General features: G+C 40.2%; 1 protein-coding gene across 3 annotated transcripts in view; it reads right to left on the minus strand.

Annotated features, from left to right (window-relative positions):
* Nucleotides 1-24,688, minus strand: part of astn2 (astrotactin 2) — a 1,590,397-nt gene that overhangs the window by 204,066 nt on the left and 1,361,643 nt on the right. The window lies entirely within an intron of this gene.

Raw genomic sequence — 24,688 nt, forward strand, 5'->3', positions numbered from 1 at the left:
CACCTTCATCTCCTATTGTCAAGGGAATATAGCTGGGACTATGGAAACAGTCCGTGTAATTGAACCCTTTCGGGCTCCAGCTCCACTGCTCTTCACTGGTACTCTATGATTCACCAGTATATTCCCTATAGTCTTAGCAGGTTGTTTTACAGGGTGTAACTGAGCTGGGTATTTGAATAAGTATGGTAGGTATGAAAAACAGAGAAGAACTAGGCATTACTTTCAACAGGACACCATATGTGCTTGTGTTTGGAAATAAATTGAAACTAATGTCTAAACAGTTGGATTTTCACTCTTCATGGACAGTTCTGTGAAAGTTCCATTGCCCTGTGTCCATGCCAGTCCCAGGATAAGCATTCACGTACTGCTATCAAGTACCTGTGCCACCTTATTCTTTGGGTAAGTTGGAGTTGTCCATGGCATCTTAGTGAATCTAAATGAGTGCAGGCTCTGGCACTCAAGGATGCTTAAAGATTTTTATAACCTTTGCTCTTCAATTTGTCACAGGGAAAGTGGTCATTCAAATTACTCTCCACCGTGCACTGAGTTGTGATTTTGTCTCTGAGATAGAGTTTGGCTAAATGTGTCAGTTTGTGCGTGCACACATTGCAGCAGGACTGATGAATATTTTTAATAAGAAGACTGACAATGCACTTTGCCTGTGCAGAAGATGGTAGATCCAGCTCTAAATTTCAACACCAATGACATTCTCTGGCATCTCAGTGCCAGTCATTTTGACTCTCTGATTTGTCCAAGTCTTTTTGTGAAGACAATGCCCATGTTTATGTGTTTTCTGCTTTGCATGAGGATACTTGTACTTCTGAGTCACATAGAGTCATGGAGATGTACAGCACGGCAACAGATCCTTTGGTCCAACTCATCCGTGCCTATCAGATATCTTAAATTAATCTCGTCCCATTTGCCAGCACTTGGCCCTTATCCCTCTAAACTTTCTATTCATATACCCATCTAGATGCCTTTTAAATGTTGTAACTGTATCAGCCTCCACCACTTCCTCTGGCAGTTCCTTCCATACACGCAACACTCAGTGCGTGAAAAGGTTGCCCTTAGATCTCTTTATATCTTTTCCCTCTCACCTTAAACTTGTGCCCTCTAGTTTTGGACTCCCCCACACCAGGGAAAAGGTCTTGCTCTTTACTCTATCCATGTCCCTCATGATTTTATAAACCTCTATAAGGTCACCCCTCAGCCTCCAATGCTCCAGGGAAAATAGTCCCAGTCTATTCAGCCTCTCCCTATAGCTCAAATCTTTCAACCCTGGCAATGTCCTTGTAAATCTTTTCTGAACCCTTTCAAGTTTCATAACATCTTTCCTATAGCAGGGCGACCAAAATTGTATGCAGTTTTCCAAAAATGGCCTAACTAATGTCCTGTACAGCCTCAACATGACCTCTCAACTCCTTTACTCAATGCACTGACTAATAAAGGAAAGCATACCAAACGCCTTCTTCACTATCCTATCTACCTACGACTCCACTTTCAACGAACTATGAAACAGCACGCCAAGGTCTCTTTGTTCAGCACCAGTCCACAGGACTTTACGGCATGTATTATGGCGAGGTGGACCTGGATAGCATGCAGAGCAAACTTGAACAAAGAATCAATAAGATTCTTCATGGACAGCTGGGCATAAATATATGCACCAAGGCTGTGTCTACAGTAAGAGCTGCGAAATCAACAGGTAAATCCTGGAATTATATTTCCCATCTCTGCTACCCAAATGACTCTATGGGAGAATACTCTGTGGGAAGTTGTTCAAAAGGAATGGGAGCACACACTGTGTTATTTCAAAAGACAGCACCATAATGCAACACTTGTGGCATTGGAGATATTCTTTTCAACCCCAATGCTTTCAAAAAAATTATCTTGGATGGATCTTCAAAATAAATGAGCAGTCTGGCTGCTGGGAGGAATGGACAGAGGCAAGGTCATCCCATGTCACTCTTTATCACCCCCTTAAGAGATAACATCACCTCTGTGAGGTTGCTGTAATCCCCATTTCGTCCTAATTTTCCTACTCAGAGATTATCAAATCTTTTGGCCAATGAATGTTTTCTCTGGTGTCCACAAAGGAGGAAAAGAAGAATAAAAGTGAGATTTGAGTGCTTGCAGGCACCAGCAATGCAAGTATTGGGTTAGGTGGCACTTTGACATGGATCTGAGTAACATGGAAGTGTGTCACTTGACTCTCACTCCCCAGCCTGGCAATCATTCACTGGATGTCAGTCAGGCTGCTACATGCAATGTCATGGTGGAGGAAGGTGATAAATCTGAGAACAGTAACACCGTATCACACCTCCCTCAAGGTAAGCAGAATGAATGACACTGAGGTCATACAATGTCACCCTATAATCCCATATAATTAACTTGAAGGGCAAGCACAAAGAGAGGCAACTTATTAGCAGAGAGCAAAGTGAAACAGAACACCTTTAAAAAAGCGAACCCATGTTACCACTTTGAAGACATTCACCAGCCACTGCTCGAGATTTTCTTTGGCTAAATGAAAAGATTCCATCAGATACTGTATGCCCTGATTACAATGTGCTGCTGGAAAGCCAGACAAACAGTGTATTATGGCGAGGTGGACCTGGATAGCATGCAGAGCAAACTTGAACAAAGAATCAATAAGATTTCAGCTCACACACTCATTTTCCTAGTAAAGCATGGAGTAGGGCTATGTCTGAGTCATTAAAACTACTGTACTGTCTGATTCACTTCTGTGGCCCAGAAAATTGTAGTACAATAAGGTGGCTGCCAACATCAACATGGAGGTCATTGTTATAGCAAACACAGACATGAACTTAATATGGTAATCCCACTCTTACGTGTAAGTCTGTCTTCTCTGTGGCAGCCTGTATGCACAGTTTTCAGCTGGAAAAAAAAACTGAATCAATTCAGAATTAATTGATTCTCATTTCTTAACTGGTCTAATGAAAACAACTCAAGCAATCTCCTGCAAGTAGATTATCATTTTAAATGGAACTATTTGCCAAGTTCCAGAGAATGATCTGGGTTAAAGGGTTTGAAGATAGGGGAAAGACAAAATCAATTGAGGTGAGAAAGTCATTTTAAAAACAGGGACTACAATAAGTATTTATAAAACTACAAGTAAATTTTAAAACATCGAGAAGCTACATTAAAATTGCGAGTCAAATGCATTTTGAGGGCTGCACAGATGAAATAATTCATTAATTCAATCACTGATCTGTGGAAAGTTGCGTAATGTCAGAGATGGCATGTTGTGAAATAACTGCACAGGGGCCAGTATCCCATCTCCAAGCCACCCTTTATTTACAATGCATTGTATTTGACACTGATCTGGCTTCCTCAGAGCCAGCTCTCAGAGTGAACAGAACCCCTGACACTCCGGTTCATATCTGTTCAGCCAGGACTCCCTGATTAGACTAGGTTAACAGCCCCAATCAAGGAACTCATATTCTATAATGTCCACCTGTCTGACCTTGTTATAATCACCACACTTTGGATTGTGGGAGCATCTACCAGACTCTCTGTTCCTGGGTTTTATCCAGTAGCTAGGAAATTAGCATTTAGATGTTACATGAGGTTAGAACGAGGTATGACAGGATGGCCCAATAATTCATTGGCACTCAGCATTCAGATTCACACACAAAAACGTGGCCAGTCGGATTAGGAATTGGACCCTATTGCAGGGGAGAATAAACAGCAGGAGGGATGTACATTTCAGTGAATTGTTGCAGTTGACATTACCATTTTCATATTATTTTGGGAGTCAGTTATTTCCTTTAAGATCGATATTACATCAAATCATCTTAGCTGTTTTACTCTCCTGATTTCTTTTTTTATGAACTATGCTCTTTAGAGAGTACAATTGAACAGACAAGTAGATAAAAGAAAGCAAGAGAGGACACGACAAATGGTATATCAGAGCACAGTTCCGCAGTCAATAACCAAATATAAATTAAGCACTTTCACCTTCTAATTGGCCTATAAAACAAGATCATCTCAGGCATCATTACAAAGATACCTGAGTGTTGATAAACACTGTGCAATGTTAATAAAACAACAATATTGCATTCTTAATGGAGAGAAATATTCCAGGATTCTTCATAGAGTAGGAGTTAAAATGAGAATTGGAGATGGAAGATTGGTGAAAAAGATAAATGTTAGAAGACAAAAAATACTGGTTGAGAGAGAAACAGATTTAAAGTTAATGTAATCTCTCAACAGAAATGCAGCGCTAACTGCCACAGCTTTTCAGTATTCACAGTACTTTGCTTTTGTGTTGTTGCTCTTGAAAGGTTTTTTGAAGTCAGAAAGGAGTTGTCACGCGATAGGGTTGGTGGTTCAGGAAGAGAATCTCAGTGAGCCAAATACAAAGGCTATCTTGTGCTGATGCAGAGCTCAGAGTGGAATGGGTATATCCTGAGTCACACAGCCAATGACTCTCTGGAGGACAAATGGCATGAAACTTGTGGAAAGATCATAGATAACTACAAAATTATTACAATAATTACTCTGAAGAAATAGCATCAGTGAAACATAAAAAAGGACTTCATACAGGCCAAGCTGTTCTTGATGTCTTAGAGATTATCAATGTGGAACTTGGGTATTGTCAATGACCATGTGAGTAGAAGTGGTGAAGGGTCTATAAATATTCTGCACACGGCTTTATTGGAATCTTCTGAAGGATGGACCGAATGGTCCACTAACTCTGTCCAGTTAACATTCACTGTGCTTTCTCTCCACAGATGCTGCCAGACCTGCTGAGTCTTTCCAGCAATTTCTGCTTTTGTTCCATTCTTACTGAATGTTATCGAAATGCTAACCAAACAGCACCTTGTTCTCATGCACATAAGGTGCTCCTGCCTTTGAAATTTAATATTTTTGCATCTGTCCTGATGGGTGCAAGACAAAAGCTGTTAAAACAATGTGAAGTACCAAGTGTGTAATGAATTACTGTGTGTCAGCTATTTCATTTCAGTATCAACATTTGTAAGTTTTTTAATCAAGTGTTTTCCATAAGTTTTCTTCAATTTTCACAATTTAAGAATAACCATCTTCTCTGTAAATTCATTGAAAAGCCAGTCATTCTTAAAATGAAGTTATAACTATAAAGCTATTATATGAAAGTTATATATACACAAATCAAAAGAACGAGAAGAAGACTAAAAAAAATAAGTGAATGGCCCAGACAGAGGTGAAGCACCGAAGACATACATCCAAACATGGGAAATAGGAACAGAAGTAGGCCATTTGGCCTTTTGAGCCTGTTGTACCTTTCAATAAGAAAATGGTGAACCTGTTTACATTTCAAATTCCAGACTCCCATCTGTCACTAATAGCCTTTGATTCCTCTGCAAACAAAGAATGTGTCTACCTCTGCCTTAAAAATATTCAAAGACCCCACCACGTCTGGCTTCTGAGGTACAGAGTTCCAGAATCACACAATCCTTTGAGGAAAAAAAAATCACATCTGTCTTGAAAAGGTGACCCCCAACTTTAAACCAGCGCCCCCTGATTCTGGATTATCCCTTAAAAGGAACCATCCTTTCTTGTTAAGACCGAACGATCTTCAATGAAGGCACTCCTCATTCTTCCAAATCCCAGTGGAACCAAGCCCAGGCTGTGCAACCTTTTCTCATAAGACAACCCACTCATTCTAGGTATCAATTCATTCCACCTGCCTGGACCTGGCCCACATCCCTCCAAACATTTCTTATTCATGTACTTCTCAAAATGTCTCTGAAACATTTTCACTGTACTCACGCCCACCACTTCCCTCTGGATGTCTACCCAACACACTCATCGCTCTCTATGTAAAAACAATTGCCCCCATGTCTTTTTTGAATCACCTTCCTCTTACCTTAAAAATATGCCTTGTAGTCTTGAACACCCCCACCTGAGGGAAAAGACACCTGCCATTCACCTTACCTATAATCCTCATGATTTTATAAACCTCTACAAGTCACCTCTCAACCTCTTACACTTCAATGAAAGAAGCCCTAGCCTCTTGAGCCTCTCCTTATAACTCAGACCCTCCATTCCCGGTAACATTCTGGTAAATCTCTTGTGAACTCTTTCCAGCCTAATAATATCACTCCTATAACAGGGAGACCAGAACTAGACAGAATACTCCAGAAGAGGTCTCACCAAGGTACTATACAAACTCAACATAACTTTCCAACTCCGAAACTCAAAGGTCTGAGTAATTAGCCTTCTTGATTATGTTCTGTACTTGCGTACTAACTTTTTATGACTCAGCAGCAAAACATTTAAATCCCTCTGCACCTCAGAATTTTGCAGTTGTTCTCTATTTAAGTATTATTCTGCTTTTTTATTCTTTCTGCCAAAGTAAGCAACTTCACATTTTCCGCATTATACCCTATCTGCCAGTACTTCGGCTACTCACTTAGAAGTATTCACCTGCAACTTCATTAGGCCTTCTTCACAACATACTTTCCTACCTATAAAACATCGAACGTTACAGCCCAGTACAGGCCCTTTGGCCCTGAATCTTGTGCCAACCTGTGAAAATAATCTGATGCCCATCTAACCTACACCGTTCCATTATTATCCATATATACGTCCAATGCCCATTTAAATACCCTTAATGTCGACGAGTCTACTATTGTTATAGGCAGGCCATTCCATGCCCCTACTATTTTCTGAGTGAAGAAACTACCCCTAATATCTGGCTTAAATCTATCACCCCTCAAGCTAAAGTTATGCCCCCTCATGTTAGCCTTCACCATCTGAGGAAAAAGGCTCTCACTGTCCACCCTATCTAACCCTCTGATTATCTTATACATCTCAATTAAGTCACTTCTCAACCTTCTTCTCTCCAATGAAAACAGCCTCAATTCCCTCAGCCTTTCCTTGTAAGACCTTCCTTCCATACGAGGCAACTTCCTAGTAAATCTCCTCTGAACCCTTTCCAAAGCTTCCACATCCTTCCTATAATGCGGTGACCAGAACTGCACACAATACTCCAGGTGCGGTCTTGCACAGCTGAAGCATGACCTCGTGGCTCTGAAAATCAATCCCCCGACCAATAAGTGCCAACACACCATATGCCTTCTTAACAATCCTCTCAATCTGGGTGGCAACTTTCAGGGATTTATACACCAGAACACCAAGATCTCTTTGTTCATCTACACTGCCAAGAATTTTACCATTAGCCCAGTACTCTGCATTACTCTTTCCCTGTGGTATGTATCTATCCCTGTCCATTGCTATTGTAAACATAACCGAATTGTGGTCACTATCGCCAAAGTGCTCACCTATCTCCAAATGTAACTCCTGTCCAGATTCATTCCCCAGCACCAAATCCAATATGGCATCACTCCTTGTTGACCTGTCTACATACTGTGTCCAAAAACCCTCCTGCACACATTGAATAAAAACTGACCCATCTAAACTACTTGAACTATAGTATTCCCAATCAATATTGGGGAAGTTAAAGTCCACCATAACAAATACCCTATTACTCTCACTCCTCTTGAGAATCATCTTTCCTAACCTTTCCTCTACATCTGTGGAACAATTCAGAGGCTGATAGAAAACACCCAACAGGGTGACCTGTCCTTTCCTGTTTCTAACCTCAGCCTAGACTACCTCAGTGGATGAGTCCTCAAATGTTCTCTCAGCTGCTGTAATACTACCCTTGATTAACAATGCCACACCTCCCCCCTTTTTTACCATCATCTATGTTCTTGCTAAGACGTCTAAATCCTAGAATCTGCAACAACCATTCCTGCCCATCCTTTAGGCATGTCTCTGAAATGGCCACAACACCAAAATCCCAGGTACCAACCCATGCCACAAGTTCACCAGCTTGTTTCGGATGATGCTCGAATTGAAGTACACACATTTCAAACCAATATCCTGTTTGCCAGTGCTCTCTTGCGACCTTGTAAATCTATCCCTGACCTCACTACCCTCAACCTCCTGTTCACTGGAACTACAATTCATGTTCCCATCCCCCTGCTGTATTAATTTAACTCCCCTGAAGAGCATTAGCAAATTTGCCCCCAGGATATTGGGTACCCCCAGGATATTGCTCTGTCATTATCACCTCTTTATTGCTACCTTTGCTTCTGGAGCCATGACTCACCTTCTCTCAGCCTCGTATAAATACCTCCCTATTTCTCCTTTTTTTTTAGCTTTGACAAAGGGTCAGCTAGACTCAAAACGTCAGCTCTTTTCTCTTCTTACAGATGCTGCCAGGCCTGCTGAGATTTTCCAGCATTTTCTCTTTTGGTTATTGGGTACCCCTCTGGTTGAGGTGAAGACCATCCTGTTTGTTGAGGTCCCACATTCCCCAGAAAGAGCTCCAATTATCCAAGAATTCAAAACCCACCCTCCTGCACCATCCCTGCAGCCAGGTGTTCAGCTCCATTCTCTCCTTGTTCCTCGCTTCACTAGCACATGGCATGGACAACAAACCAGAGATAACTACTCTGTTTGTTCTAGCTCTAAGCTTCCAGCCTAGCTCCCTGAACTTCTGACTTAGATCTTTACCTTTCTTCCTACCTATGTCATTGGTGCTTTTGTGGATCACGACTTGGGGCTGCTCCCCCTCCCCCTCAAGGATCCCAAAAACAGAGACATCACAAACCATGGCACCTTGGAGGCAACAAACCAATCGTGAGTCTCTCTTGTCCCCACAAAACCTCCTATCTGCCTCCCTAACTATGGACTCCCCACTGACTAAAGTTCAGTTCCTCTTCCCTCTTCCCCTCTGAGCAGCGGGGCCAGAATCTGCACCAGAGACCTGTGCCCCATTCCTTACCCTGTTCCTTAACTTGTCCCCCCCAACAGTATCCAAAACAGTATACTTGTTGTTGAGGGGAACCACAACAGGAGATCCCTGCACTGCTTGCCAGTTCCCTTTCCTACCCCTGACGGTAACCCATCTACCTTCTTCACGTGGCTGTGGAGTAGCTACCCCCCTGTAACTCCTCTCAACCCCCTCCACCTCCCGAATGATCCAAAGTTCATCCAGCTCCAGCTATCTTGTTGCTGTCTAAGAACTTAGCTACCCACACCTTCACTGTCCACATCTAAGTCATTGATGTAAATTGTTAAATAAAAAGATGAGCCCTAGCATAGTGCTCTGCTGGACTTCATTCAATCACATCCTGCCAGTAAGACAAAGACTCGTTACACATACTCACAGTTTTCTGTTGCCTGGAAGTCCCATCATATTGTCATTATAGGTGCATTTATACCAAATGGACTGTATTTGTGGGCGGCACGGTGGTAGTGGGCGGCACGGTGGCACAGTGGTTAGCACTGCTGCCTCACAGCGCCAGAGACCCGGGTTCAATTCCCACCTCAGGCGACTGACTGACTGTGTGGAGTTTGCACATTCTCCCCATGTCTGCGTGGGTTTCCTCCGGGTGCTCCGGTTTCCTTCCACAGTCCAAAGATGTGCAGGTCAGGTGAATTGGCCATGTGAAATTGCCCGTAGTGTTAGGTAAGGGGCAAATGTAGGGGTATGGGTGGGTTGCGCTTCGGCGGGACGGTGTGGACTTGTTGGGCCAAAGGGCCTGTTTCCACGCTGTAATGTAATCTAATCTGTTAAACAAGGCAGCTCACAACCACCTTCTCAAGGTAGGTCATAGATGCTGGCCAAGTCACTGATGTCCACATCCTATGAGTGAATTTTAAAAAGCAGAAAATCTCCTATCCATGCTAATATGTTATGGCCTGTACCAAGAGCTTTGATATTCCATAATAACCCTTGATAAATCTTATCAAATACCATCTGGAAATCTAAATATAAGATGTTAATAGGTTCCCCTGTATCCACAGGGCAAGTTACTCCTTCAACTAATACCAAAAAATGATTCAACATGATTTCCTTTTGACATGCTGATTCCTCATTATGATTTGAGAGTTTCTAAGATCACAACTATAATGTATTGCATTATCGATCCTGACACCGTTTTCATGAGAGACATCAAGCTAACTAGCTGATCGTTTCCTGACATCTGCAAGAGAGATTATATTTTCTACTTTCCAGTGTAACGGAACCTTTCCTGAATGTTGGAAAATTACTTTATTAGCCATATCTCTATCCGTTTGCTTAGTACCACTTCCCTTATGATTGTAATTTCATTAAGTTCCTCTCTTGCACCACCTCTTGATTTAAGCTATCTCTAGAGACTGTATTTTTCCTTGTCGTAATTATTTTCATTATAGCGAAGACAAAAGTGAAATATTTATCAATTTCACCTGCCAATTGCCTATTGGCTACAATTGACTCCGAATTCTCACTTGCTAGACAACCAACATTCATTTTACTGACTCTTCCTTTGTAAATACCTGTAAAAACTTTCGCTGTCCATTTTGACATTCCTATTTAGTTTTCTCTCATGATCTAATTTTTCCCCTGATTAATGTCTTGGTGATCCTTAGTTGTCCTTTTTATTCCAACTAATCGGATACTCATCTTTGCACAGTTATAGTTGAAAAGTGTGGTGCTGGAAAAACACAGCAGGCCAGGCAGCAGATGCTTTCTCCAATGTCTTTAGTTAACAGTGGATGGTGAGTCTGCTCTTTAGAATTTTTATCAGACGAATAGTCATACTATGATTTTTCTGAAATGTCCCCTGGATTGTCTGCCACTGTGTCACTATTTAGTTATCCCCCAGTCCAGAATGTCAGCTCACTACAGCTAGCTCAATTTTGACATCCACATAGTTACCCTTATTTCGATTTAAAACACCAGTCTTAGGCACAAACCTATCCATTTCAAACCTGATTAAAATTCAATCACATTGTCATTGCTGTTACCTGAGGATGCCTCAGCTCTGAGCTCATTATTTAATGCAGTCACGCTACAAAATATTAAATTTGATATAACCTGATCTCTGGTTGGTTCTAACATGTGCCGTTCAAAGAAATTATCTCAAAACAATTCTATAAATTCAACACCCAGCCTACTACTATCAGTCTGACTTTTGCCATTATACACTTTGCAGTGTCAGTGTGATGGGGGCGATAGCAGAGCCTGGCTCTCCCAGGGCATTGGTGTCATTGCTATTCCCAGAGCAGGACTCCTTGAGGACTGAAACACCTTCCGGAGACCTTGCAGAAGCCCTTAAGCCATGCTTGAGACCCTAATTTGAACAGACAATGGACTCTTACTTAAGTAATTTCTTTTTATCCTTATTGTAACACAAATGGCACCAGATTCTGGCAATGAAACACTTTTCATTGTACCTTCAAGACATAGGTGACAAAAAATCATTCATTCATCCACTCTCTACACTTGTTCCAGTGTGGGTCAGTTGTCGACCATCCTGATAATACAGCCCCACATTTTCTTGTACAGGTGCCAGTGCTCCATGAACTGGCCACACCCGTCTCTGAGCCACTTATCTAGTGATTATAACCTTTTAGGATCAATTTCCTCATACTCTATATGCAAAATTACCTTCCTTGTTCTACCTACATCTACATCTGATTCTCCTTCTCCCACGACAAGTTCTTTTCCACCCCTGATCTTATGTCCTGAGCCCTGACAGCAAGCAGGCAACACAGACCAGTAGGTCCTTTGTAAGATAATGTTATCTATTTCCTTCACTATATTCTCACCTGTAACTATGATATTTCCTTGTTGCTCCCTATTTGAATAGCTTCTTACGCCATAGTACCATTGTCAGTTTGTTCATCCACCACGTAATCCCCAGTCTCACCAGACAAGCTGAAAGAACCTCATACCAATTGGATAAGGCTGACACACCTGCACTCCTGCCCTCTGGATTCCCTTACCAACCTCACTCTCAGTCAAATTAATCCTGATCCCTAATCAAATCAGAAAGCCCCATTCTAAGTGGAGTAACTGCCTCTGATAAAAAGTAACCAGGAAATCTCCCCCCTTCCTAATGCATTGCTGTGTCTGTATTTCAGCCTCCAGTCCATGTACTCTGAGCAAACCTCCTCAGACTCAAACACTTACTGCAGGCAGGTTTGCCCTGGATCACAATCAGGTATCCAAGAACTCCCACATTCTGTAGCCTTGACACATCAACCGAATTGTCATTCAGAATGATTTTTAATTAGCTTATTATATTATGCACTAATCTATAAACTTTACCAATAACTTGTTTTCTGCGTCAAAATTCATGAGCAGAAAAGACTTGAATCTCTTACTGCAGTAGAACAAGAAATGATTTCATTCAGTTCCAAATCATCAAGCTCTGACCCCTACTGCCTTCTCCAGGGTCTATTTCTTACCTGCTCCTTGCAATGATGACGAGAGCCTATCATGGTGTCCTTCTCTAGCCTGCTCCTCCAAGTACTACTGATACCCCTGTCTCAGGGTCCTGCCCACAACCACTCCGCTGATGCTAAGTAGTTAAACACTAGAAATCTGGTGATGAATACAATGGGATCAACTGTGGTCTGTCGAAAAGCATTGATGGAAAACTTTCATTTTACATTATCTCAGCAATGACATTGATGTTAAACAAGAGTCTGATAGTACAACTGGTATTAGGGCTCCAGTGAAATCGATAGCAGAATTCAGCTGAGCACTGGTTGTAAGCTGAGGACCAGGATTGGTATCTCAGTAAGGATTACTGTGCACACATTGATAGAAAAAGATGCACATTTCCATTCCCCAATCAGATTGTATGAAAGTTGTTGAAAGCATTGACTTTTCTGTGCATATTGCTGATTCCAAGGTTGGAATTACAGCTAGATGATCTCATATCTCTGCATGCACTCAGGTAAATGAGAAACGTAAAGTCAACATAATGACAATTACATCTTGATAGTCACCTTCTGCAAGTTTATTTAAATTCTCTGGTGATTATTGTATCAATAGTAGAACAAACAGAAATAAAGACCTCTTATTCTGATCGTTACTTAAAACAAAAATTTGCACACAAAATACAGCTTTTCAAAGAATCACATAATTGTTCCAGCACACAATGACACAGCATGCTTATGCCAGTTCTCTACTGGAGCAATGCCACTCTCCTACCTTTTTCCCATAACCTTGCACACTTTTCTTTTCAGATAACAATCCAATTCCCTCTTGAATATCTCAATCAAACTTGACTCAACCGCACTCTAGGCAGTGCATTCCAGATCTTAACCACTTGCGGCATGAAAACATTTTCCCTTATTTGCTATTGCATCTTTTGCCAATTAATTTAAGTCGGGGTCCTTTTATTCTCAATCCTTCCATCTTTGGGAAAAGTTTCTCCCTAACCATTATCCAGACCACTCATGGTTTTGAGCACCTCTACCAAAATGCCCTCTCAATCTTCTTTACTCCAGAAAAATCAGCTCCAACTTCATTAATCTATCTCCCCAACTGATCCAAGTAGCCATTCTTGTGAATCCTCTCTGCACGCTTTCCAATGTCTTCATATCATCCCTAAAGTGTACTACCCAGAACTAGACACAATACTCCATAGAGTGTTACAGCACAGAAATGGATTAACATGACTTCCTTATTTTTGTACTCAGTTTCTGAGTTATTGAACACAAGATGCTTTATTAATAATAACTCACGCTGACATCACTTCCTTTGATTTATGCACATATATACCTAGGTTATTTTGGTCTTATCATCCCTTTAGAATTATACATTGGTTTTAAATGCCCTCGTTGTGCTTTTTCTGCAAAAATATATCATTCCTTGCTTTACATAACATTTGATCTGTCCCTTGATTGCCCATTGCACCAACCTATCTGTCTCCTGTTCAACAGAACCCTCCTCCTAGTGCACAATGCTTCCATGTTTCTTTTTAATATCATCTGCAAATTTTGAAACTATGCCTTACACACCAAGGGCTAGGACATTAACAGAGATTAAGAACAGCGAAGATCTCAACACTGAGTTGCAGGAACTCCTCTACAAACGTTCCTTCTGCCTGAAAAAGATTTATTAACTATTCCTCCTTGTGTTCTATCCACAGCTTTTGCACTGTCAGGAATATTTCAGTCTATTGCCAGGATAGGAACTGACTACCCCATGAATTATCCTGACTGGTTATGCACCACTCCTGGGCAGGTAATTATTGCCACTGGGAAAATGCATTGAGGTGGTGTCATCCCATCGGTATTCTTTTCAAAATATGCATACGGTCCATAATTCCAAAATTGCCAGCCCTTTCTATCTGCAGAGTGATCTATCATTGTATTATTTTGTACTAGTTACAAAGCCAAGTCCCAGAAATGAAAGAACACCATGTTGGCATCATGTACCATTAATATCCCTTTCCCTACACATAAAGGTGAATTGGTTTAGCTCAGGAGGATGGATTGTGGATTATGAAGCAGTGTGATACTAACAGTGTGGGTTCAATTCCCATCACCAGTTTGAGGTTACCATAAAGGATCTCTTTCACAACCTCTTCTCTTGCCTGAAGTCTGGTAGCCCTCAGGTTAAACCATCACCAGTCACTTCTCTTGAATGGGACAGCAGCTCCTATGATGAGATACGACTATGGTAACGCAACTACATATACAACTCCTCGACATATCAAAAAAGGTCACTTTAAGAATAAAAGTTCAATAAATAGTTTCTGACCTATTACTCCTTAAGTCACCCATGCAGCAAGTAGGCAATACATTAATGAGCATTTGTCTTTAGGAATAATAAATAGACATTAGTCTAACACATTAAAGAGTCAACCATAGATATCTAACTCAGTAAAGTATACTGGATACGATCGGGTATACTGGGCAATATCCAAAATCAAGAAAATATTGTTTTCTTTTTGTAAATGGAGCCATACTATTCCATTCAGAATACTTTATTAACTTTTATTCATATGTCATTCCAAAGTAACCCATCAATGCTGCATACAGAGATGAATACATTGACCACCACATCCACTTATTTGCATATGAATACTGGATGGGGATCAGATTCCCCAAGTTACATTTCATTACTTAACGTTCAGTCAACCATTTTTGCACAATTAAAACTTTGCACGCATTAAAATTAAATGATCTACATAATCTAAACTTATTCACCGTAAGAGTTATTTCAAACTTCCACCTTTAAATTCCACATCAGTGAATTATTAGCATGAATATATACATTTCATTCTTGGTATGAACTGGGATTCTGAACAACATCAGTCACATAGGGAATAGTCTACAAACATAAATCTCATGCAATGGCCCATTGACAGAATTCTGCTGCCAGGCTGTCTGCTTGTGTAGCAGTGTGTTAGAGCTCAGTTCTGAGCTTGGAGCTGAATCAATGCTCCAAGGTCTTCCGATGAACGGATAAACATCAGAGTTAATCAGAACACAGCCAATATACTGAGCCCTTTGGCTGGACTGGCACAAAATCTGATGTATTTATGAACAATCATGGATCTAGATTCAATGCAGAGGAAAAAATGGACAAAGCGTTGGTTAAATGTTTACATGCCTCTTAGCGCTGATAACAGTTTATTATTCATTGACTTTCTATCTGGTACACATTGCCTCAATCTTTACAGTTCAGATACCACCAATTTTTTGCAAAGACTATAATAGTGGTATCTGCAGATATGGCTATTTAAACATTTGAAAGGATATAAAACCATATCCTTTTTTTTTTACTGATTAGTGATAATTTTGAACTTCTCAGTTATTGAGAAACAGTGAAGAGCTGATCCCAAAGTATTTGATAGAGTAAACATTAATAAGCATAGGTTAATAAATGTCACCAAGCAGCATATTTTTGTAGTATCTGATGATTCATCTTCTGATACTCAGAAAACAACTCAGCTGTTTCGTCACACTTATGTCATGTGTAACAATGCTTAATCTGACACATCTATGGTACAAAAATATTATACATGACACAGGAATGAATGTAGCCTCTCTTATACTTCGTTACCATGAAGTCATGAACATTGGGAATGGTTCAGTTGTTCGTACACCTGCTCTCTGAATCAGGGGATTACAGCTTCAAATCCTGCTGCAGAGACCTGAGCACAAATATCTATGCTGATGAATCAGTGAATTATGCAGTGTCTCCGTCTACAGAGAAAACGTTAAACTAAGAACAAGTCTGCCCTTTCAGGTGGCTATTAAATATCCAATGACACTATTGCAACAAAGTGCATGGGAATCTTCCCTTGTTCTATGGTCAATATCAATTTTCAATCTCCAGAAAAGATTATCTGGTTACTCTCATTCTGCTGTTTGATGAGCTTGCTATGTGCAAATTAGCTGCTATATTGCCTGCACTGAACCATTATTTTTGTTCAATAGATATCTTATTGGCGGTAAATTCTGAGCTCATGATAAATGCTATATGAATACAAATCCATCTTTCTAACAGTGTTAATACAAAACTATGCAGAATAAATAATTACTTACTTACAATCTACAGGGCATAAACAAGGCATGCAGGGATATTTAGTGAAATACAAAGAACATATAACCCATGGATTTGCAATGCACAAATGGGTAAATGCAGATTCACGTTGGCTCATTCAGGTTAGATGGATTGTCCACAGCTTTGAGGGATGTGCAGGCTAGATGGAATAGCCATGGGAAATGTAGGGTTATAAGGATAAGGCAGGGGTAGGACTGGCTCTGGATGGGATGCCCTTTGGGGAGATCGGTATGGACTCGTTGAGCCGAATTATAGGGATTCTATGATTTTATGAATTATTGAAAGTAGTCATTTATGGATGGAGAGGTCATTGAGACATTGAGAATCTTGGGGAAGTTATTGAACAGCCAATTACAAGCATTTGGCACTTCTTACAACACAACTTTACAAGTAACTCATTGGCTGTAAGATGAAAGATGCTACATGAATGCAAGTCTTACTTTCTGTCTAGCTGGTGCAATGTGTCCTGCGGTTTACTATCTCAGCTATGACTGCAGTCAATTTACGACGGTTCACCTCAGTACCAGGGAGCTAAGAAATGAAAAATTATTCCAAGTGCCTAGTCATTATTTTTGCTGCAAATGTTTCTTCTGTAGACTCCATGCAAGGACAGAATCAAGCTGAGATGTGTGGTGCTGTTTACATCTGGGTAATCTGTAAACACAGAGGGATATATTTCCAACTTGCTGATAAAAGCATAAACGTGACTTTAGAGATTATATGTCTGTTACAGAAATTGTCTGGTGTTTATTTCCAGCCAGGTCAATAAATAAGGGATGTGGTAATATTATCGAACTGGATGTTCTAGAGATGTCAGTTCAAATCCCACCGTGGGAGCTGGGGGAAGTTAAACTTAATTAATGAATAATTCTGGAATAAATGCTAGGCTCATTAATAATAATTATGAAACTACCAGTTTGTCATAACAAATCCATCTGGTTTCACAATGTCCTTCAGAGAAGCAAATCTGCTATAAAAAGAGAAAGTGCTGGAAAACACAAGAGGGTCTGGCAGCAAATGTGAAGAGAAAAACAGAGTTAATAATTTGGGTTCTACATGATTCTTCGACTGAACCAACAACTGTGTTGGGAAATCAATCTCTGGTCTGGCTAAACATGACTCCAGATCTACAGCAAAGTGATTGGCTCGCTCTCAAATGGCCAACTATGCCACTCACCTAAGACCATAAGACATAACAGCAGAGCAAGGGTACTCATCAAGGGAGAGCAAAAAATACTGACTCTGCTAGCACCAGTCATGCCCCGAAACCAAATCCACAAAATGCTGAAAATTCACCCGCACTTTGTGGAAGAACGTGTGAAAAGTACTGCTTGGGTTCCAACAAGGATGTTTTCTTGGAATCATACCCCAGCATGAGTCAAAGTGATGGGATAGAAAGCTCTCAAGTGAAAAGGATGCAAGTCTTAGGCCACATTGATTTGGTGTGTGGTTGACCTTTTCATGAAATATTGTGTTTTGACATGCAACATAGTTATATGGTAAACTGAGTTATGAGCCTGCACAAAGTTGTATTCTTATGGATTCAGAGAATATGATAACCTACAATTTGTGGTAAGAACAATGCAAGGCTTTCTGTACTCACTATTATTAAGGAGCAAATGGAGCAGAAATTCCTGAAGTACACACATCCAGAGTAAATTGCAGGAATCACAAATTTGCTGTCTACAATATCTGCTCCATTGTTCAGTACAATTCACGACTCCTCAGATATTGAAGTCGTTCATGTCTGAACGCAGCAAGACCTAGATAAATTCAGGCTTGTGCTGATAAGTGGCAAGTAATATTTGCATCACCTAAGTGACAAGCAGTGACCATCTCCAATAGGAGACTGCTGTTCCTTAACATTCAGTGGTACAGTGATCACTGAATTCTCCACTGTTCACATCCTGGGAATTCTCAAAAATAAATTGAATAACCTGAACCAGATCATTTACGTAAACACTGGTGCTACAAGAGTAGGTCAAAGGCTGGGAATTATGCAGCGGGTAATACATGTCACAACTCCTCAATGGCCATCCACTATCCACAAGGTACAAGACTGCAATGCGATGGAATACTCTTCACTTGCTTGGATGGTTGAAGCTCCAATTGTGGTTAAGAAACTGGACACTACCTTAGATAAAGCAGATCATTTGATTGGCACCTCATCAAACACCTTCAATATTCATTCTCTCTGCACAGTGGAAGCAGGGTCTGCCATCTGGAAAATGCACTGCATCAATGCACAAGGCTCCTTCACTAGCACCCTCCAAACCTGCAAACTTTACCATTGAGGAAGTCAAGGAAAACAGATAAAATCACCATTCACAAGATCTCCTCCAAGGCACACACTATTTTGGAACATTTTGGCATTGTCATTTCTTCACCGTCACTGGGTCAAAATCCTGAACTCTACCCCAAACTGCATTGGACTTAAACCATTTGGACTGCAGTATCTCAAGAAAGCAGTCATTGACATCTAGCTTTATGTCACCTGCAAACTTAAAGTAATACATTTGATTTCCACATCCAAGTCATTGATATATACTTAGTGAACAGCTGGGGTGCAAGTACTGATCCTTGCAGCCAGCCAAGGCAAAAGAATGTCCCATTTATTCTTGTTTGCTGCCAATGAGCCAACCCTTGATCCATGTGAGTATATTCATCTGTTTTATATTACTTTACTTTTTATGAGAGAATAATTGACATTCTTTGACAGACAGTGGTTATGCTGTGATATCATCACCATCATGATGTAAGTGTAGAGACAGGCTGACTGGAATGGACATCATGGAATTAGTAGAGAAAATCTTCATTTTAAACCCGATAAATACACTTTATGAGATTTACTGAATATATATGGCTGATAACTGAATTGATTTGAAGGAGGACAATTTTAAAATGCTTATGTCCAGGTTTAATACACGGAGTATAGAGTGCAAGAACACAGAAGTAATGATGAATTTGAAAAAGGCAATTATTGGCCCAGAGTTATTATACCATTTACCGTTTTAGCAGGCTCATTACAGAAAGGTTATCAGCAAAGCAATTGAGGTCAACAATTAATTCATTAGAATCACACTGATCATGATGAATTCCTCCAGTGCAAAGAATCCTGAGATCCCAGTTTTATGAGATGAAAAGCAGGACATTTAAAATTTTATTTGATATGATCTAAAATGGTAAAGACTGTAAGGGAAGTCCACACCTAGTGGATTGACAAAAGAGCATTGAATTAAAATTGTCATTCAAGTGAGGAGTATTGTCATAGGATGGAAAATTTTGTCACAGGAAGTCACTAAATCAGAGACCATTATATCCTTTGTGGAGAATGTGGAGAAACAATTAAAATAGAGGAAGCCAAAATGTTTTCTGCTAACAAGCATTGTGGGATTGCTCTTCCATAAATCTACCAAGATAATAGTTCAGACACATCAGGCTGAATACGTTTCTTCAATGTTATCAACCTTGATATGGGTCTAGTTCTGTGCACACACATTCAATGCAAGGTGTGCAAGATAATGAAAATATAAGTCTCACAGCTCACCAATCACCTTTAAACATTCACCATATGTGCCTTTTAAAGGCTCACAGATACATAGTTCAAGGGGCAGATCATCACCGTGAACAACAAAGACTTCTATCAGAATAACAGCATGATGTAATAAAATGCGCCAAAGTATTTTATGGAGGCAAACGGGGAGGGGGGGAATGTACAAAGCAAAATCTCACTCCAAGCAATAGAAGGGACTATTTGGTCAAATGAGCAGAAGCTTTGTCAAAGGGACGTTTTGAGGATTGCCTTAAAGGAGGAAAGACAGGGGAGAAGTGCAGAGATTTCAGGAGGGCGTTCCAGAGGTTAGATCCTTGAGTGTTGAATGTATGGCCACCAAAGGTGGTGAAATTAAAGCAGACAATGCTCAAGAATCAGAAGTAGAGGATGTGGACACCTCAGGAGACTGTGGTGCTTGAGGAAATTACAGAGCTGTGAAGGGGTGGGGTCATGGAGGGATTTGAAAACAAGCATGATGATTTTAAAAATGCAATGTTACTTAACCAGAACCCATTGTGAATCAAGAGTTCACCAAGTCATGTTGCAGATAGAAGTGCCCTTTAGATTTTAAGCCATTAATTCACCTGACCAAGCAAAATTTAATATTAGAACGGTCGAAGCAGAGGAGGGCAATACTTTGGGGTAAAATGGCATAACGTTTGGCAAAAGATTGGCTGAAGACCCAGGGAAATAGCTGTTTCACCATTTCTCCAGAGTGTTCATCGATCTTCTTCAATAGTTATGTGGGAGATCAGAAAAAATCCCATGGAAATTCCAGACCTTTGTTTCCAGCATTGACGTAACTTCACAACTTTTAGCCACTTACTCTACTTGTCAGGTGTAAGCGCACTCAAGCCTGTCTATAACACAGCCATCTAATGCCATGGAAACAAGCTGCAGATACATGTCTCAGAATTGACACTGCATAATAACTAACAGCAATGTGTTAATTGCATGCTATAAGCTTAGTGCTAATTCTACAACAGATGCATTTCATTTCTAAACCTTTTCCAAATGGTAGTCAAATAAATACTAGCATTGTGAGGCCATTTAGAGGTATAGAGTCATAGTTGTTTACAGCATGGAAACAGATCTTTCAGTCCAACCTATCCATGCTGACCAGATATCCTAAATCAATCTAGTCCTACTTGCTAGCATTTGGCTGACATCTCTCTAAACCCTTCCTGTTCATATATCCATCCAGATGCCTTTTCAATGTAATTGTAGCAGTCTCAAACACCTCCTCTGGCAGCTCATTCTATGCACGCACCACTCTCTGCGTGAAAACATTGCCCCATAGATCCCTTTTAAATCTTTCCCCTCTGAGATTAAACCTATGCCCTCTAGTTTTGGACTCCCCTAATCTGGGAAAATACCTTGTCTATTTACCCTATCTATGCCCCTCATGATTTTATAAACCTCTACAATGTCACCCACACCTTCTGATGCTTCAGGAAAATTAGCCCCAGCTTATTAGCCTTTCCCTGAAGCTTAAACCCTCCAACCCTGGCAACATCATTGTAAATCTTTTCTGAACCCTTTCAAGTTTCATAACATCTGAAGTGGCAGAGTAGCTCACTGCTGCCTCACAGTGCCAGTGACCCAGGTTTGATTCTAGCCTTGGTGGCTGTTTGTGTGGAGTTCGCACATTCTCCCTGTGTCAGCGTGGGTTTCCTCCGAATGCTCCAGTTTCCTTCCACAATCCAAAGATGTTCAGCTTAGGTGAATTGGCCTTGCTAAATTGCTCATAATGTTCAGGGATGTGTAGGTTAGGTGCATTAATTAGGGTATGGTTGTGGGTGGGATATTCTTTGAAAGGTTGGTGAGGACTTGCTGGGCCGAAGGGCCTGTTATACTGTAGGGATTCTAATTCTGATATCTTTTCTGTAGCAGGGAGTATTCCAAAGTCCAAAGCCAGACAAGGTATTCAATGGGTGGTATTTGCAATCTGATGATGACAATTTATTCGCTAACAGCAACAGACTGAAGAACTAATATTGTCACATCGTTGGAATTTTGGTGCTAGGTTTGTAGAATCAGCTAACGTGTTGAAAAGATGAGTTAGAGGATGTAACTCTGCATCCTACATTGTTCCTGAGGCAATGGGTAAATTTGGTCAACACCACCCAGGCAATGAAGATAAATATTTACTCCAATAAGCCTTCTGAATGACTGCTTTATTAAAAATAAAGAACAATTAAATGAATTCTAAGAGCACTACAAATGTGCTAGGTATTTTCAGCAACTTGGCACGAGTTCATTGGAAATAAGAACAAGAGGCCATAAATCCAGTGGTTATTAAAGTTTAACTGGTGGAGGAGACCTTTTCATGTAACAACCCTGCCAATGGAGAAAAAAAAACTTACAATTGAGGAAGTAATATCAACTTCTGAAAGGATGTATTTACCGTTCTAATTATCATGATTTATCTACATTGCAGCACGTTAATCTGCTGGCCAATGTGGTACTTGTTGCTTTGCTGTTTTTAATAAAGCTTTAACTAAACTCACTTAAGGGATGCGTTTTTCTTCGAGTTCATTCAGATTGCAGTGATTTGAAAATTTAACCTTCCCTCACATGTTTGTTATGCTAAAACCTGGAGGCTCCCTTTATGAAAATGAATCACCCCCAAAGGGAGCAAAGTTATAGAAAACATCTGTTCTGCTACTCCTTGTGTTGCAGTGTGATGCATTCAGTTACATTTTGCAACCACCAAGTGTTCTGTGGTTACCTTTATAAATAAATGTGCCGATTATTCCACAACAATACGCAGAGATTAATTTAGAAATGCTACCAGCCCTAAATTTCAGCTGCGTGTGGGCTACAAATTTATTTGTTAACACTGGTCCCAGAATTCACGTCCAATTGAATAATCTTGCTGGCACTAGCAAATATATGTTTTCATTCGTTATTTTTCAAAACATAACTCTGCCTTATCGTAGCACAGCTCTTAGGAGCCAAACGTTCTGTTATTATAAGTTGTCTGATATATTGAATCGCCCACAAAACTGTAAACAAAACGAAGAAAGGAACCCTGAATAAGTCTTTAGCCAAAGCCCAGTAGCCTCACAACAGAGATAGTATTATCAAACAGCATGAGAAAAGGGGAACAGCCATGCTTCTTGGCTTGAATTTGTTAGACTTGAATCTTATATTAGAGATGCAGACCCTGGCAAAAGGCAAATTGTCCACAATAGTTTATAATGAATACAGCATGTCATTACAGCCAAGTATATTAGTTCAACTAGGTAGTTGATATTTTTGTCCCACATAACAGTCACAATGACTCCAAACTGCTCAATTCTTGTATAGGTGTTGCTTTATGTTGCCTTTTGTAAACAAAATAAAACTAAAGGTGGTGTTGCCGTGGCTTCAGAAACTCAATAAAATATTTCTTTTTCCATATGGAAATTATATGAAGACCATCTGTATTTTTTCTTTGAGAATATCAGGATGTCATAACTTTGACCTCTTCTTTGGAGGCAATGATTGTAATAATGGACAGGAAGTCCTTGTTGCAAACAGATCCTCTACTGGAAATGGTCATTTGAGCCGCTGAATTATTTTTTCATGTATATGTGCATAAATAAAGTTTGGTAATGAAGAAGTAGAGGAACTCATTACAGCACTTCCTGTTTCCAAATGTAAATGGCTGCAATAGGCGCTTCCTGTCCTCAACTCTATAACCACCTCTCAATAAGGTACAATAACTAATGACCTAATTAAACAAAAAAAGGTCAAATGTGTTTCAGGCAAGTTTACTTTGAATAATATTATTTGGCTGGACAAAAACTGAAACTCTTCGTGTAATAAAGCTTCCCCTTTCTCACCCTCGACAAAATAATTTCTGTATGTGAATATGTCAAGGGGCAAGATAAATCTGCGGCTGAAACTCAGCAGATTTCATGACCTAATCACAAACTGCACTATGAACAGTCGCCCAGATGTTTTGAAGGATAAAGGCTTCAGATGTGCCATACAAATGGGAAAGTTGTACGTTCAACCCCTGATGTATGTTGAGCTGGCTGATTTCAGCCAGGTTTGCAGTATGAATTCTGCAATTGATCTCTGTCATCTTGGGCCAGGAAGGGGGCAAATCTGCTGAAATTCCTTTTCTGCAGTTCCTACAAAAGTGCAAATGTGAATGTCAAATGAGAGCACAACCAGGTTTGACTGCAATGTCTCCAGCAATAGCTCTGTCTAGACTGATGCGTGAAGCATTACGACTTGCGCATATTACGAGAGAGAGTTGGATAATTTAAGGACTAATGTCCCCCTGCGTGAATCATTAGCTTTTTAAAAAAAGAGTAAATGGAAAATGAAAAGGCATAACAATTTCAATGTTAAAAATCACACAACACCAGGTTACAGTCCAACAGGTTCAATTGAGCACTAGCTTTCAGAGTGCTGCTCCTTCATCAGGTGATTGTGGAGAATAAGATTGTAAGACACAGGTATTCTCCACAATCACCTGATGAAGGAGCAGCACTCTGAAAGTTAATGCTTCCAAATAAACTTGGTGGATTATAACCACAGTGTTGTGTGATTTTTAACTCTGTACACCCCAGTCCAGCACTGGCGTCTCCAAATCATGACAATTTCAATAGCATTGAAGATGTTGGATTTGGAAATAATATTTGTGTTTTTTGTTCAGAGGTAAACAGAGATAAAATAAGCACAATCTTTAAAAGTGTCCTCAAAAGCTTAAACTTTTAATAACCAGCTTTAGCCAGAAGGACATGACAAACTGTTGACTAAATAATCCT

This window comes from Chiloscyllium plagiosum, unplaced genomic scaffold (assembly GCF_037043375.1).
Source record: "Chiloscyllium plagiosum isolate Xiang-an unplaced genomic scaffold, Cpla_swu_hap1 HiC_scaffold_21, whole genome shotgun sequence".
NCBI classification, from domain to species: Eukaryota; Metazoa; Chordata; class Chondrichthyes; order Orectolobiformes; family Hemiscylliidae; genus Chiloscyllium; species Chiloscyllium plagiosum.